Genomic DNA, 17,603 nt, shown 5'->3' with positions numbered 1-17,603 from the left:
CATATCCAAGGGTGCTGATAAAACTAGGTGATTTAATTGCAAAAATGTCATCTTTGAAAGATCACAAGGAACTGGAAAGGAACATCAAGACAAGAGAAAGAAAAATGTCAGGACATTCAGAAAAGGGAAGAGAGTGGAATGTACAAACAGTAAACTGATGAGCTTGACCTACTCTGGACATATGACCAAGCCATCATGCTTTTGTTTGTGGAGGACATTGTACTGATTGTACAAGAGAACTGCAAAGCCACCTAAATGAGTTCTATAATCACTCACAATCATTTGGCCTAGCCATCTACAAAGGAAAAGCCAAGTGGACTTAAAGTGTATTTTTCCAGATTATTCCTAGAAAAATTCAAGCACATATTAAGAAGATGATTTATAAATATCCAGAAAGAGAAGCTTTGATCACCAAGGGCTTCTTCAAGAACAGCTGATTTTTGTTATTCAGTCATTTTTCAATTGTGTCCAACCTTTAGTGACCCCATTTGGTGTTTTCTTGTCAAAGATACTGCAGTGGTTTCCCATTTCCTTGTCCAGCTCATTTTACAAATGAGGAACTGAGGCAAACAGTGTTAAGTGACTTGCCCAGAGTCACACAGCTAGTAATCATCAGAGGCTGCATGTGGACTCAAGAAGATGAATCTTTCTGACTCCAGGCTTGAACCACCTAGAACAAGTCCTACCAAACTAATAACCTTTTTTGAAAAGATTTCCAGATTCTCGAATCAAAGGGATGCTATATGTTAGTTTGCCAAAATTTCAGTAAGACAATCAAGAAAGTCCATCATATTTATCACTGTGGACAAAATGGAGAAATGTGGTTTTGATGATAAAGTTAAGTGCATTCTGAACTAGTTGAAAGACAAAGAGTAGTCAGCAGTGAGTTTCAATCAGCTTGTAGAGAGGTCTTTAGTGGAGTACCTCAAGGATCTTTTCTTAGACCTGTTCTATTCAAGATTCTTGTCAATGACCTGAATGAAGCTATAGATACTTACTGAATTCATCGATGGCACAAAGCTGGGAGAGATAGCTAATATGTTGAATGATACATTGGAGAAATCAGTCTTTGGATTTCCTGAGATTCTCCAACCCAGAGTGAGCTAATCCATTCAGCTTGTGATGAGGCAGAGCTTCCTTGGTAGTTGATTGCAGGCAAGGTCAAACTTCAGAACAAGCTTCATTCCCATCCAGCCATCCCGCCAAGATACCAAGGCCTAGCCAACACAAGTATCTCTCCATCTGCCCTGCAACTGCCCACTTACCCTTCTTTTTTTAAAAAATATTCCCCTTTATTTCCTTTTATAGTTTTTAACATTCCTTTTAAAATTTTGAGTTCCAAATTCTTTCCTACCCTCCACCTTTCCACTGTCCATTGAGAAGGCAAGCAGTGATACCAATTATACGTAGGAAATCATGCAAACGTATTTCCATACTAGCCACCACATACCCTTCTGCCACCCACTCATCACCTTATTCCATATGCAGTCATTTGCTAAGTCTTGTTCCTAGCTCCTCAGCATTTCTTTAATTTGTCCTCTTCTCTCTACTCACACTACAATCACCTACAGCAGGTACTATTTAACTGTGGTATTCAAATCCTCAATGCCTAGTATATAGAAAGCAATGAATAAATATTGGTTAATTGATTGATTAATAGACTTGGGACCCAAAAAGATCTCAGTAGGCTAAAATGATGGGCCAAACCTAATAAAAATATAAATAACAACAAAGACTTACATTTGGGTTCAAAATGTCAACTTTACAAGGAAAAGATAGCAATGGTAGCTTCTGAAGACAGTCATTTGTTTGAAACCGATCTCTATGTTTCAGTAGACTGCAAGTTCAAAATGTTCTAATAATATGACCAGTGGTACCCCCAAAGCTAATTATGATCTTAGGTTTCATCAAGAAAGGCATAGTGTCCAGTACATGAGAGGTAATTGTCTCATTGTGTTCTGGCCTGCTCAGACATCTTGAGTGTTCATCTCTAGGTGCAGTATTTTAGGAAGGATTTGACAATCTGGAAGGCATCCAGTGGAAGGTAATTAGAATGGTGCTTACTTCATGGTACTTATTATTTTGTTATATTCTCCATGCTTGTATCCTATTAGTAGAACTTGCTGATTTTTGTATTTATCCTGCTGGCTACCCAGAACAAAACAGGGAAGGAACTCATCTCTCATAGGCCCAAGATTTGTTGCACACACCAGACACAGGCCCAGTAGAGTATCAACAAGAGGAAACTTTGGCTCAAGATGGGGACCCTGTGAAGACTGATCCATTAAATGGCCTTGAAGAACTGATACTGGCTTCAAAGACATTTCTCCTTCTAGGTCTTAACATTATTTTTGAGCAACAAGATGGCACAGTGCATAGAGTGCTAGACTTGGAATCAGAAAGAGTCAAGTTCAATCTACCACCAGAAACTTCCTAGCCGTGTGACCCTGGATAAGTCAGCTAACCTCTGTTGACCTCAGTTTCCTCCTCAATAAAATGGAGATAATAGCACCTATTTCATAGGGTTATTGTGAAGATCAAATAAGGTAATATATGTAAAGCACTATATATACACTAGCTACTATGCTTCTTGTGTTATAACCCTGTCTTCTTATTAATATTTTAAAATACATGAAATAAAATATACCCACGATTCAAAGGAAGATATAATTTTTTTCCTGTTCAAGTTCACAGACTCCCTGAAATCTATCAATGGTTGCCTTGCGTATCAGTCAACCACAGAGTAAAAATTTCTATTCTGGTGGAATGGTAATGGAGGACGAAAAAGAAAGAAAAATTGGGCCACTCTACATAAACCTTTGCCTAGAATGGAAAATAGTTCTTATGTCTGGACAAGCCTACTACACATCCTGAAACTGAGAATCCTAGGGGCACAGGGGTAGCTATAAGACATGAATGTATGTCCTTTAGCTATTCTATTAAATGATTAAGTCCTTGTAGTGAGTGTGACAAATAGTTCCTTTCTTTTGGGGAAAAAAAAAACATTGGTTTTTATTCTTAATTAAACAAACACTAAATAAAACAAACATTTCCATATACAAAGTAGAACAGAAAAAGTGAATCTATCATATATAGTTTACTTTTCCTTTCAAATATGTTATAAATATTTAAATATGATATAAATATTATAAATACAACTTGCTTTTCTCTGTTTACTTCTGTTCTTTCTTCTGTTCTCTTCTTTTAATTTTATAAATGTTTCAATGATCTGTTTTTCATTTTCTTTTTCCTTTTTTTAAACAATCATTACTAACCTCCTTCTTCCCCATAACAACTACCCTGAAAATTGAAAAAGAAAAAAACAAAACCCCTAAAGCAAATATATATATAGCCAAGCAAAACAAATTCCCCCATCGTTAGGTCTGTAACATCTACCTCATTCTACGTCTTGATTATATATAATTTTATTGTCAGATAGCAGGCTTCTATCTTTGGAATCATGGAATCATTATTACACTGATCACAGTTCTTAAATCTTTCAAAGTTTTTCTTTATGGTATTGTTTCCATAGAAATCGTTTTCCAGGTCTAATTACTTCACTCTGTGTCAGATCATACAAGTCTTTCTAGCCTTTTCTAATACTGTCCCTTTGGTCATTTCTTATAGCATAATGATATTCTGTTATATTCATATACCATAATTTGTTCAATCATTCCCTGATTGGGTGGCATTCCCCTAAGTTTCCAGTTCTTTGCTGTAAAAAAAAAAAGTACCATAAACATTTCTGCGTTTCTTCTTTCTTTGAAAAAATCAGAGGAAGGAGAGGGAAAGTTGGGCCTAACAGCAGTGTTGCTGTATCAGAGGGTATGTGCAGTTTAGTGACTTTGGAGGCATAATACCAAATAGCTTTCCAGAATGGCTGGATGAATTCATAGCTCCACTGATAGGGCATTAATATGTGCCTATTGTCTTGCCCTGTTTTAACAATTGTCATTTTCCTCTTCTTTAGACATTTTTTGCTAATCTAATAGGTGTGAGGTGCAGCCTTCAAGTTTTGTTTTAATTTGCATTTCTCTGTTAGTGATTTGGAACATTTTTTTCGTGCGACGTTTGATAGTTTATATTGTTTCCTTTGGGAAATGCCTGTGCATATGTAGTGTTTGACCGTGTATAAGTTCCTTTCCTGAACCCTAAAAGGACAGGGTCACTTGGGCCGATCAATATAATATCTAAAAACTTGGTATTCACCTAGGGCTTTTGGCATGTTTCCAACTCCTCCCTCAGTTTATAAGTCATTCTCTGATATGAACTTTTCCCAAGTTACCATATGGCATAAATTGCCTCACTGTACTGAATACCTGGTCGTGTGAATTCCAGAAATGCATGACAGTCTGGCACAAAGACATGTTTAAGAGAGTAAGAAAAATCTTACTTGTCATTTACAATTCAGCTCAGGCTGAGTATTTTACCTCCTAAAAGCCAAGAGAGACATTCATGAACTTCTTTCCCTAGTAACTCAACAATGGAGAGTTTTGGGGAGGTGAATTGGAGCAATAAAAGGCAAAAAAATTCCTCTCAAGCCCTTTTCTGTGTAATCATTTCATTGAAAACATTTCCCCAAATGAGCTTTGGAAGAGAGAAAGCTACATTTACCTTTGATCTGCTAAATGACAGAGACATTCCCTTTGAGTCACCTTTTGAAAAACGAAATCTGGAGAAACTGCTTGCTTCCAGGATCACTGTCCACCACAACAAACATTGCTTTGTGTCACTGGGTGTGTGTGTGGTGTGTAAATAGATTGTGGGAAGAAGAGAGGCTGGTTTTTCAAGTTCCTGTTTCTCTTGCCCTGTTAGGTTCAGTGCAATTAAGCATTTGATATCACTTGGTCTACAAGAACAGGAGAGGAGATAAATCTCCAATTCTAGCTTTCTGAACAAGGTAAGGACTGTGTAATACAGGATAGAGAGAATGGCGACTTCCCTTATTATTTTGTTAGTTATTTGTTTGAGGGGGGTGGTATCAGGAACCACCTCGAATTTTTGTTATATCTTCTTTTTGTACATGTAGCCTTTCTTTCTCTTTGCTTTCCCTCCCTTCTTTCTTCCTTCCTTCCTTCCTTTCCTTTCTTTTCTCTCTGTCTCTCTTTTCTTCTCTCTCTTTCCTTCTCTTTCTTTCTGTCTCTTTCTCTTTCTTTCTTCCTTTCTCTTTCTTCCTTTTTCTTTCTCTCTTCCTTTCTTTTTCTTTACCTTCCTTGCTTCTTTTCTTTTCTTTCTGAATTCCTTAAATAAAATAGTCTAACTATTGAAATAGTGCTAAGTGATGGCTAAGAGACGGTGACATCGAGTTTATTTAGAGCATCAAATTACTTGATTTGTTATCATGCAGGTTTTGTCTGGTGGGTGTCAGAAGGTCATATAGGTAATGAGGCAAGTGGATTCATTGAGTGGACACAGCCTCTCTCCTAAATGTACATCCTAGGTACTTGAGAAGAGGAAGTTCAAGCATGAAGGACTTCTCTTTCTCTTACTGACAAATTTTCCTCTTATTCAGTACCTCTTTGATTTAATCACACAATTCAACTATTTGATTCACAATCGTGGGGTCTTTTCCACCCCATTAAGTCTCTTTCATACTTGTAGACTCATTCATTGGGAAGATTGTTAAAATTCAGAGCCCTAGAATAATTCCAAGATGAATATGAAATTTTCAACAAAACAGGAAGTCCAGACTCAAAGATTACAGGTGATTATGTACTCTAAAGAAGCATCAATTTCTCTTATGGTGAGCTATATTCTGTTACTTCTTAATATCATAATATCATATCATATCATATCTTAATATCTTAATATCAATCCTTTGAAAGGAAAAACAAATCCCACAAATTTCCTAGTACAGAGTTCCAAACTCACAGTTTGAAAGGAAAAGGATTGACTATCTTTTCCTCAAAATATTTAAATGACTGAATGGAAACTAATACATGTCTATATGGAAATTCATTTTGCCTACCAAGGCATATTTCAAATACTATTATAACTGAATGTTTAGAAAAGTGGAATCCCTCAAAATCACCTTATGTATTAAAAGAACAAAAATAACACACTATGTAGTAAATCGCTTAATCTCTCTATGCTTCAGTTTTCTTGATTTAAAAAAAAATTTATAATATAAATTTATTTATTTTTAGTTTTCAATATTCACTTCCACAAGTTTTTGAGTTCCAAATTTCTCACCCCTCCCCCACCCCAAGATGGCATGCATTCTGAATACCCCTTCCCCTGGTCTGCCTTCTCTTCTATCTCTCCCCCCTCCCTTCTCTTATCCCCTTCCCCTTCTATTTTCCTGTAGAGCAGGATAGACTTCTGTACCCCATTTCCTGTATTTCTTATTTCCCAGTTGCATGTGAAAACATTTTTTTTAAAACATGTGTTTTTAAAACTTTGAGTTCCAAATTTTCTCCCTTCCTCCCTCCCCACCCACCCTCATTGAAAAGGCAAGCAACTCAATATAGGTTGTACATGTGCAGTTATGCAAAACACTTCCTTAGTAGACATGTTGTGAAAAACTAACTCTATTTCCCTTAATCCTATCCTGCCCTCCCATTTATTCTATTCTTTCTTTTGACCCTGTCCCTCCTCAGAAGTATTTGCTTCTGATTACCCTCTTTCCCAATCTGCCCTCCTCTCTATCACCCCCTGCTCTCTTGTCCCCTTCTCCCCCTATTTTCCTGTAGGGTAAGACAGATTTCCATACCCAATTGAATGTGTATGTTATTCCTCCTTAAGCCAAATCCTATGAGAATAAGATTCACTCATTCCCTCTCACCTTCCCCTGTTTCCCCTCCACTGTGAGAGACTTTTCTGTTTTTTTTTTTGTGAGATAATTTACCCCATTCTACCTCTCCCTTTCTTCTCCGAGTATCATCCTCTCTCATCCCTTAATTTTATTCTCCAGATATGACCCCTTAATCTTCAACTCACCCTGTGCCCTCTATCTATCTATATATACATACATACAATTTTTTTCCTTCAACTACCCTAATACTGACAAAGTTCTCATGAGTTACAAATATCATCTTTCCATGCAGGAATGTAAACAGTTCAATCTTAATAAGTCTCTTATGATTTCTCTTTCCTGTTTACCTCTTCATGTTCCACTGGAGTCCTGTATTTGAAAGTCAAATTTTCTGTTTAGCTCTGGTCTTTTCATCAGGAATGCTTGAAAGTCCTCTATTTCACTGAATGACCATTTTTTCCCCTGAAGGATTATACTCAGTTTTGCTGGGTAGGTGATTCTTGGTTGTAATCCTATCTCCTTTGCCCTCTGGAATATTATATTCCATGCCCTGGTCCTTTAATGTAGAAGCTGCTAAATCTTGTGTTATCCTGATTGTGTTTCCACAGTACTTGAATTGTTTCCTTCTGGCAGCTTGTAATATTTTCTCCTTGACCTGGGAACTCTGGAATTTGGCTACAATATTCCTAGGAGTTTTCCTTTGGGATCTCTTTCAGGAGAGATCTGTGGATTCTTTCAATTTCTATTTTGCCCTCTGGTTCTACTATATCAGGGCAGTTTTCCTTGATAATTTCTTGAAAGATGATGTCTAGGCTCTTTTTTTGATCATGGCTTTCAGATAGTCCAATAATTTTTAAATTCTCTCTCCTGGATCTATTTTCCAGGTCAGTTGTTTTTCCAATGAGATATTTCACATTGTTTTCTAATTTTTCATTCTTTTGGATTTGTTTTACAGTGTCTTGATTTCTCATAAAGTCACTGTCTTCCAATTGCTCTATTCTAATTTTTAAGGAAGTATTTTCTTCAGTAATCTTTTGGACTTCCTTTTCCATTTGGCCAATTTTTCTTTTTAGGGCATTTTTCTCCTCATTGGCTTTTTGGACCTCTTTTGCCATTTGGGTTAGGCTGTTTTTTAAGGTGTTATTTTCTTCAGTATTTTTTTGGGTCTCCTTTAGCAAGCTGTTGACTTGTTTTTCATGATTTTCTTGCATCACTCTCATTTCTCTTCCCAGTTTTTCCTCTACTTCCCTTATTTGCTTCTCAAAATCCCTTTTGAGCTCTTCCAAGGCCTGGGACTGATTCATATTTTTCTTGGAGGCTTTGGATGTAGGAGCTTTGACTTTGTTGTCTTCTTCTGGTTGTATATTTTGATCTTCTTTTTCACCAAAGTAAGATAATATAGTCTGACTCTTTTTGCTGCTTGCTCATGATCCCAGCCAATTACTTGAGTTTTAAACTCTTGTTAAGGTAAGAGTCTGCTTCCAATGTGGAGAGTGTACTGTCCCAAGCTTCAGGGGTTTGTGTATCTGTTTTCAGAGATACTTCTAGGGACCTGTAAATTTTCAGTTCTTCCAAGGTGGTATGATAAGGGACGAGGTGTTTACTCCTTTCCTGGCCTGTGACCACAAGTATTCCTTTCTGTCCTGTAACTGTGAGGAGGGGTTCCTCTCCACAGCCACTACAAGCTCCACCAAGCCAGCGCTCCTCCTCACCCCAGCACTGCCACCCAGAACTGTGACCCAGATCCAAGCATGGGCAAAGCAAGAGATTCCTGCCTCAGCACTGGCAAGGAGATCCCTGCAGTCCCTCTCTGATCAGCCACTGGATTCCCCCTCAGTCTGTGGGCTGAAAGCTCGGGAAGCAGCTGCCCCCCACCCACCCAGGTCTAGGCTCTTGGGGAATGGAGCTGAAAGCCCACCTTCCTCTCTGACCACCGACAGAAACAGACTTTTCCCACTGACCTTCTAAGTTGTCTTTGGCATTGTGGATTGAGGAGTCTAGAAACCTGCACAGCTGCCCACGATTCAGTCCTCTGAGGCCTGCTCCAGGTTTGCTGTGGCCTGCGCGCCCACACTGCGCTGCGCTCCCAGCCCGGCACGATACACCTTTCTGATCAATCACCCAGGTTGTCTTGGGCTGGAAATTTGTTTCACTCTGTCTTTTTGTGGGTTCTGCTGCTTCAGAATTTGTTTAGAGCCATTTTTTATGAGTATTTGGAGGGGTTTGGGTGAGAGCTCAAGCAAGTCACTGCTTTCACTCTGCCATCTTGGCTCCACCCAGCCAGTTTTCTTGTTTTTGAATCAGAATAATATTACCTGTGGCATTCATCTTATAATATTATTATGATTACCAAATGAGAAGGTATATAAATGTATTTTGTAAATCATAGTGACATGTAAAAGTCATTATCATGTTTATGTTTACATTTCTAAGAAAGCATGTACTAAATGCCTATTTTTTGAAAGGTACGATGCTAGACTCTGGGATACAAAGACAAAAACAAATCCCTGCCTTCAAAGAGCTTATGTTCTATTAGAGATAAGGTAAAGAAGCTTGGGAATATGCCATAGGGACATTATATTGAGTACCTCTTATTTATTCTATTAAAATTGTACACAAAGTCAAACGATCTTAAGCAGTAGGTAATAATTCATTCTTCAGTACTTGAAAGTTCAGTGATTTCATTGGTTTTCACTTATGTCCTACTACTAACACATGAACTTGTGAGCTACTATGTCCCCCTCCCCTCCAAAAAATCATGACATAGTTGCCATCCTCTTGGTAGGTAATTAGCCTCTCCACACTTAGGCAGACTGGTTCTCAGATGACATTCAGTCTGTTATTAGGTTCAGCTCAGTAAGACCTCTCTGAATTTATGTTCTGTTGACTTTCTTTTGGGCTTTTTGTATTTAGAAAATGAGATACAAATTGAATTTATAAAAAGAAGTAGCTTCTGTCATTTCAGACTATTACAGTATCTACACAATTCCGTGCTTAAGTGAAAGGCAATATATTTTTTAAAGATTTGATTAATACATACATGCATAAAGAATTCACTTGAAATTAGTAATTTGGAAATTGGGCAGTTAGGTAGTGCAGTGAATAGAAGACCAGCCTTAGAGTTCAAATCTGGCCTCAGACACTTATTAGCTATGTGACCCTAGGCCACTTAACCCTGTTTGTCTCAATTTCCTCATCTATAAAATCAGCTGGATAAGGCAATGGCAAAGCACTCTAGTATCTTTGTCAAGAGAACCCGAAATGGGATCATAAAGGGTCAGCCATGACTAATCAGCCAAGTAACAACAACATTTGGAAATTATTTGATAATGAGACCCTCAATACTTCAGAAGGTATGAGGTATGACACTTGATCTAGTGAAACAACTCAAAACCCACTCACACCTTCTCATTCTGTGCAATTATAACCCAAGGACTGTCATACGTCTTCCCTAGCGGGAACAATTTTTCAGAGGCAAATTTGGATAAAGCAAAGGAAAGTTTCCTGACAGTTAGAGCTTCCTTAAAATGGACTGGCTGAGCTCAGGGAGCAGTGTGCTGGAGTTAGTTCTAACTGGCTCAAAGAGATGGTTTAATTTTCAGCGTGAGCATTGTCACCTTAGAAGTTGGCAAACGTTGCAAATCATGTGTTTGTCAATTTAATTTGAAAATTAAACCATCTCTTAAGAAAGTGATAGAATGTTAAAATTTTTTTAATGTATTGTGGGCATATATGCATTTTTTTTTCCTGGAGAGCCATTTGCTGAACATTTACCAGCACACCTTTGAGTCTGCCATACTTGAGGTCTTCAAACTTTCTCAGTGACCATTTCATGAGAATATTATAGAGAAGATCTTTATTCAGGTGTGTGCTGAATTATATGACTTCTGATGTCCTGTCCAACTTTAAGATTCTATGATTCTTTGACACGTGTGTAAGCACCTGCACATACATACACTCATATTCATACTCACATTCACACACAATCTATAAATACTGGTCTCCTTGTGAACAGGATTTTGACAGAATCACAGAGATCATCTCTCTGAAATTCTGAAAAACGGTCACCAAATTTTTGTGTCTTCATTTAGTCCTGGCTATGTCCTGCCAGAATCAAAATAAAGACGAGGAGAAGTAATGTTGAGTAAATAATTTTCTTTTGGGACCTCTGCCCTCCATAATTCTGTACATAGTACTGTTCATGTTTACCTAACATTCTCTGCTAGTCATGTTTTATGGGCTGTTCAACCATTCATTTATTCAGTTTTGATGAAGTTTCCTGATTACTTAAAGACTAAAATTAGTCACAACATTTTCTGCCTTTTCATGATCCGGACACATATTTAGGATATTTGTTGAAATCAGTTTTATAACTGTTCCCATGAATTTGGGAGAAAAAGAAAACTGTAACATTAGCAAGTTTCAGGGACCAGATGTGAAATGAACAGTTGACAATTTTTTTTCAACATGAGTTCTGTTTTCCTACTTCATAATTGCATCTTTCTATGTTTTTCTGGTATATATTCATAATTAACAAATAATCTATGGCATATATCTAGGAGGAAGTGTGACACGGAGGATAGTGTGCTGGTCTTGAAGTCAAGGCAAGTCATGGTGTTGAATATTGCTACCTTTGTGATGTTGGCAGGTCACTTATATTCTCTTAGCCTGAGTTTCCTCATTTGTAAAATGGGAATAATAATAGCATCTATCTCCCAGAGTTGTTGGGAGATTTTTTTTAAATATGCGAGGCATTTTCTAAGACTTAAATGCCTGCAAGAATGATAATAACTGTTATGATTATCTTTCTTATGAGGTTCAGATGGAATCAGTCTGAGAAATTATTATTCTACTATCGTTCTGATATATTTAATGTCCTGTGAACTGTTGTGCAAGTGTGTAATATGACCGTTTGACCTCTGGATCAAAGCTCAAATCTTCAGTCTCCATTCTTCTTTGGTGTACATAAACAATTTTATATTTATTGTTCAAATGACATTTTATATCTTTGGAGAGTTTCTACAAAATGAAGTAGCTGTTTAATGTGCTTTCCAATGGAACCATATAACTTGATGCCATCTATGCATGTTAGATAATTAATAAGAAGTTTTTGTATGACTCCTTCATCTCGAGAGCCATACTCAGGAGAGAATTTGGAATACAATGTTTAGAAAATGAATGTTAAAAATGGTTTTTTTGTATAATTAAGGAAAAATAAAATATAAAATAAATAAATTTTAAACAGAAAAAAAAGAAGAAAGCCATATTTAGTTCTGGTCAAAAGTGATAATAAGGGATTTAATGCTAGGAAGAACCATAGTGAGCTTAAACTTTCTCCTTAGCAGATGCCATGTATTCAATCAATTTTGATATTATTGTATTACTAGCATCTTTTAAATAAAGAAAAGTTTTCCACATGGACATCCAATACTTCTCACTGTGTCTGGAAATATTTTGTACGTTTGTACTACCTGTCTCAGGGCAGATAGGTGGCACAGAGGATAGAGTTCTGGGCCTGGAGTCAGAAATATTCATCTTCCTGAGTTCAAATCCAGCCTCAGACACTTAGTAACTGTATGACCCTGGGCAAGTCACTTAACCCTGTTTGCTTCAATTTTTTCATCTGTAAAATGAACTAGAGAAGGAAATAAGAAACTACTCCAGTATCTTTGCCAAGAAAATCCCAAATGAGGTCATAAAGGTAGGACATGACTGAAAACAACTGAAAAGCAACAAAGTACCTATCTCAAGCTGTGAGTATAGAATTGAGTAAAAGACTGCAAAAATCAATAAGGGCAGTGTAAATGTGATATTAAAAAAACAATTGAATCAGTAATGAGTTCCTTTTTTATATCCATGGAACTTAGGCATACTTTTTTCACCCCTCAGCCAATGTATTGTTTTGTTCTGTTTATGGATTTTTTTTCATCAAAATTCTTTGTATAAAGTATACAAACATACAATGAGCCTGTATTTGTAGGAGTCACTGCTATTCTCATCTTTTATAAATATGTTTTGCCTTCTTTTAAGAAAGATTTTGTTAGACTTGCTTCATAGAGGCACCTGATAAAATGTTTTGTACTGCTGCCAAGCCTAAGGTAATTAATTATGGCTTTTATCAGGACTTACTGTTTCTAGTTTTTCACAGAAAGTAGAGTTTTAGCCACTTGCCTTGATATAATCATTCTGTTATTCATTTATGTTAACATATGTAAGGTTTCTGTTTTGGTTTTGATCCAACTTAATCATGTTAGATTTCTTTTAACAGCAAAATGAGCTGTTTAAATGTTTAATTTTCTGCGTCTTCCTTTTTTCTCTTCCTCCCTCCTTTCTCTCTGTCTCTCTCTCCACTCCCTTCCGTACTTTCCTCCTTCCCACCTTCTCCATTTCTCCTCTAATTTATTTACTTCTCAATCCTTCATATCATAGTTCTTGATTAATGTTAAATTGTTTATTTTGTTCTTTGCACTGCTTTGACTTCTTATATTACTTTAACTTTTTCACTTTCATTTTCAATTGTTGATTAAAAGTAATAAGAATTTCTGATACACTTTTTCTTCCAGATTCCACCCCACATTTCATTTTTGGCAAATATGGTATTCAATTAGGAAATCTGGCAATATGGTATTCAAGTTTCCTATTCCATATGCCAGTTAGATATTAATGTAATTTTCCAATATCTTCCCACAGGTCTTTAATAGTTCTTTTTTGTTTGTTTGTTAGAAGCTGTTTATTTTGGAGGGGCAGCTAGGTGGCGCAGTGGATAGAGCACCAGCCCTGGATTCAGGAGGACCTGAGTTCAAATCCGACCTTAGACACGTAACGCTTACTAGCTGTGTGACCCTGGGCAAGTCACTTAATCCCATTGCCTAATCCAAAAAAACAAAAACAAATAAAAGTTGTTTATTTTGTTAAATAACCAGTTATAAATTTAGACTAGGGCAGTGACTTATTGGAATAAACATGGAGTTAATACCACAATAGTATGCTTTAGCTACTGGTCTATCTTGATACAGAGTATGGGGAAAAGAGAGTCAGGGTAGAACACTGTACACTGCTTGAATTTTTCTAAAGGGGCTAGTTTAAGAACACCCTAGTCCCTATCTGCTCTTCTCACTCACATGTGACCTATGTGGCCCTCTAAGTCCTCAAGTGCGGCCTTTTGACTGAATCCAAACTTCACAGAATAAAAGGATTGTTCTATAAAACTTGGACTCAGTCAAAAGGCTGCACCCAAGGACCTAGAAGGCCACAAGTGACCTTGAGGCTGCAGGTTCCCCACCCCTGAAGTTCCCTTTCAATTATATATGAACATGGGGGCTCTCTGGTTTCCATCTAGGAACCTGTCCATCTAAGATAATACAGACTGGGGCAGGCAGAAAGCAATAGATAACCATGATCAGAAACAGGTTTGGATAAGGAGGAACTTACAGGGTTGGAGGAATAATGTCAGAATTAAAGTCTAGACAAGTTGAAAGAGAGGGTAGTAGGGCCTTATGGCATCAACGTTCTGCAGCAGTCAACAGAGGGGAAGGATCTAAGGCAGAATCCTCAAGGCACACATTTCAAGAATTCCTGGCATGATGATATCAACATTGTGTCTACCACTGCCTTGTTTTCTGCCCTAGAGAATTCCCTGCATCATGAGTCTGGCTCCCCTATTGTAGCTCTGTTATCTGTAGCTATCCCCGAGCTGAGTCAGAGGGTGCTCTCTAGTGTGAACTACAACATCCAATAGTATTATACAAGAAGAAGCTTTTCCTTCAGAATCGAGATATGTTTCACTGCTGATGAGTTCAAACATTCTTTTCTGGCCACCCTTTTCCCTAGCATGTTTCAATATAAATATGCAGCCATGTGGGATGAAGCTTCAGGTAGTGCTGATATATCCCTATAACTGGAAGTGGTTTTTCCAGGTGCATGAGTCTGAAGAGTTGTCACTGTTTTATTTGATTGGCTTTTTTCAGTTGACCCTTTATTTTTAATTCATATTCTTTTTTTTATATGGCCATTCTTTTCTTTTCTATTCTTTTCTTTTCGTTTTGTTTTGCTAGGCAGTGGGGTTAAGTGACTTGCCCAGGGTCACATAGCTAGTAAGTGCCAAGTGTCTGAGGCTGGATTTGAACTCAGGTCCTCCTGACTTCAGGGCTGGTGCTCTGGTCACTGTGCCACCTAGTTGCCCCCCCCCTTATGTCTTGCTACACTGATAAAGTAATTAATAGTTTCAACTAATTTTAGTCGAATCTCTAGGGTTCTTTAGGTAGAACATTATATGATCTGCAAAAAGTTGTATTTTTCCCTTCTTTGTCCAGGCACATTCCCTCAATACATATAATATTCTACCATAAAAGTTGGCAACATTGCACAAGTAATAGTAGTTCCACATTTGGACTAAAACATCTCCATTTACCAAAGCAAAAGAGTGTAATTTTTCAACTGCATCACACATAATTTTTGTGTATGTGAGAAAAGTTAAAGTTTGGGCCTTTATTCAGTATATTAGAGAAGAGATATTGAGATACACATTAAAAATTTTTTTTTAATCTTGGTGAAAACAGTTCAACAACTTGAGGGAAAAGGGTTCATTTATATGCTTACTTTCAGATTTCAATAGATCTGTGATCTTCTCATTGTGAAGAGTTCTTATAAAAGTAGACCTCTCAGCGCATCCGTGCCTTTTCATTCAGCACAACTCCTCCTGTCCATGTAAATTCTCAATAGATGGTCTACTCAACGTGCTGTCGACCTTCCTCTAGATCTAGTGACATGTTGTGGTTACTAATGAAACAGAGTAGCTACTTATCAATTATGCTTCACTCTTTTATGGTATCTTTAAAAGTATGAAAATAAAAAACAGTATTACAGAAAGATAATTTTATATGAAACTGTAAACCTCTGGTACATATTTTTTAATTGTATATAATCAGCCGCTGCCACTATCTGAAAGGTTTGGAAACTTAATGTAGAGAAGGAAAATGAAACGGCCTTCACTGGCCTTAATCAGCCTTTCAATTTCACTGGGCATCATTCCTTTTCCCAGACCTCATCCTTCTCTTCTCATTGGACCTACTTCTCAGTGCTGCCCTCTCTCACTGGGCATCTTTGAAGAGAAAATAATGAGGGAAGAAAACATGACTCACATATACCCTTCTCTTCATCAGACCACCTGAGCTACCTGGCTTATGATTTTAAGCAGAAAGCAAGAAGGGAAACACAGCTTCAGTTTTAATTTTACTTTTGAGAAATTAATCAAAAGTTATTCATAATCAAAAGGTTAAAATTTCTCTGTTACAGTATAGCTAAAAGCCCCTGAGCTAGGATTAAAAACAAAACAAAAGAAAACAAAAAACAAAACTAGATATTTTAGACAGACAATTTAGAGCTATGTTTAACTCCTTTCTGTACCAAATTCCAGCTATTCATTGCCCCTTCCCCCCATTGCAGTCCCCTGTTCACAATTAAGATTTTTAAAAGCTCATATAACAGTTATGACTAGTTACAGTTTTACATATTTGAATAATCAGGAATCAAGAACAGCTTTAAAAATACACAAATTACATAGGAAATGCATGCTACTGCAGGCAAGGGGGTATGTATGTGTTTGTATGTATGTGTTATATATGTATGTGTGTGTGTGTGTGTGTTAAACCTTTACTTTTGCTAGTCTCAGATCCAGTCTACTCAAGACCCTGTGCATGTCTTTCTTAACTCTCTATTATCCTTAAAGAGAGTAGAGTTCTCACACTTGTCTCTTCTCCTTCAAATTGAAATAATAGTATTTAATAATTTTTTCTCTCCTTTCCAATTACTCAAATATATTTACTTTCTTAGGTTTCTCTGGACTCTTGTATTTGCATTTCAAAGTTTGTTCTTAGCTCTTGTCATTTCATCAAAAATATTTGAAAGTCTTCCATAACATTAAAGTGTATTTTTTCCTGTGGGATAATATGCAGTTTTGCAAGGTAAGTCATTCTTGGTTGATCTTTCACCTTTTAGAATATCATATTCTAAGTTTTCTTCTAGTTCATAATTTGTTGCTAAATCTTATGTGATTCTGACTGTAGTTCTTTGGTACTTGAATTCTTTCTGTCCATCTGCACAATGTTTTCTTTGACCTGGAAGCTCTGAATTTTGGCTATGGCATTTCTGGAGTTTTCTTTTGTATATTTTTTTAGTGGATTCTTTCTATTTTGACTTTGCCCTCTGGTTTATCAGATAGATCTGATAAATTTTCATTCCTGATTTCTTGAAATATGGTATCTAGGTCTTTGTGGGTTTTTTTTTACATAGTTTTCATAGAGTTTGATAATTCTTAAATTATTTCTCTTATATCTGTTTTTTAGGTCAGTTATTTTTCACAGTAGATACTTTACATTTTTTGTTTTGGATTGTGTTCTAATATTTCTTGTCTCATCAAGTCATTGATTTATAATTGTTTTGTTCTAATTTTCATAGAGTCTGGTACTTAACTAAGTTTTCCATTTTCTGCTCAAAACTATTTATTCTCCTATTAATTCTTTTCTCCTGGGCTCTAATTTCATTTGTAATTTAATTTTATTGCTTGCTTAATTTCTTCCAAGTACTCTTATAGTCCTTGTGACCAAGTTACCTTTTTTTTTTTCTCTGAGGCTCTTTGTGGGTAGATGTGTAGTTACTCTCTTCTGGTTTTGTCTCTTGGGAATCTAAGAATCCATTATATTTCTTCATAATATTTAGTGTCTTATTCTAGTCACATTTCCTGTTTCATTTCCTGACTTGGGACTTTGTGCAAGTTCCAGGTGCTACCCCATACTGTACTCTTTATATAGGATAGTCAGTCTATTTGGTTCTGTCCTCAATTTCCTGGGTT

General features: G+C 36.7%; 1 protein-coding gene across 1 annotated transcript in view; it reads left to right on the top strand.

Annotated features, from left to right (window-relative positions):
* The first annotated feature begins 4,832 nt into the window (after positions 1 to 4,832).
* The window catches only part of SYTL5 (synaptotagmin like 5), a 148,527-nt gene continuing 135,756 nt past the window's right edge, over positions 4,833 to 17,603 (top strand). The window contains exon 1 of the mRNA XM_020979637.2: positions 4,833 to 4,900. The gene's annotated coding sequence lies outside the window, so the exon portion shown is untranslated. The remainder of the gene's footprint in view (positions 4,901 to 17,603) is intronic.

The sequence above is a fragment of the Phascolarctos cinereus genome, unplaced genomic scaffold, assembly GCF_003287225.1.
Source record: "Phascolarctos cinereus isolate Bilbo 61053 unplaced genomic scaffold, phaCin_HiC Scaffold_726;HRSCAF=1367, whole genome shotgun sequence".
NCBI lineage: Eukaryota > Metazoa > Chordata > Mammalia > Diprotodontia > Phascolarctidae > Phascolarctos > Phascolarctos cinereus.
The sequence above is the reverse complement of the archived record's forward strand: the minus strand, read 5'-3'. Positions and strand labels throughout refer to the sequence as shown.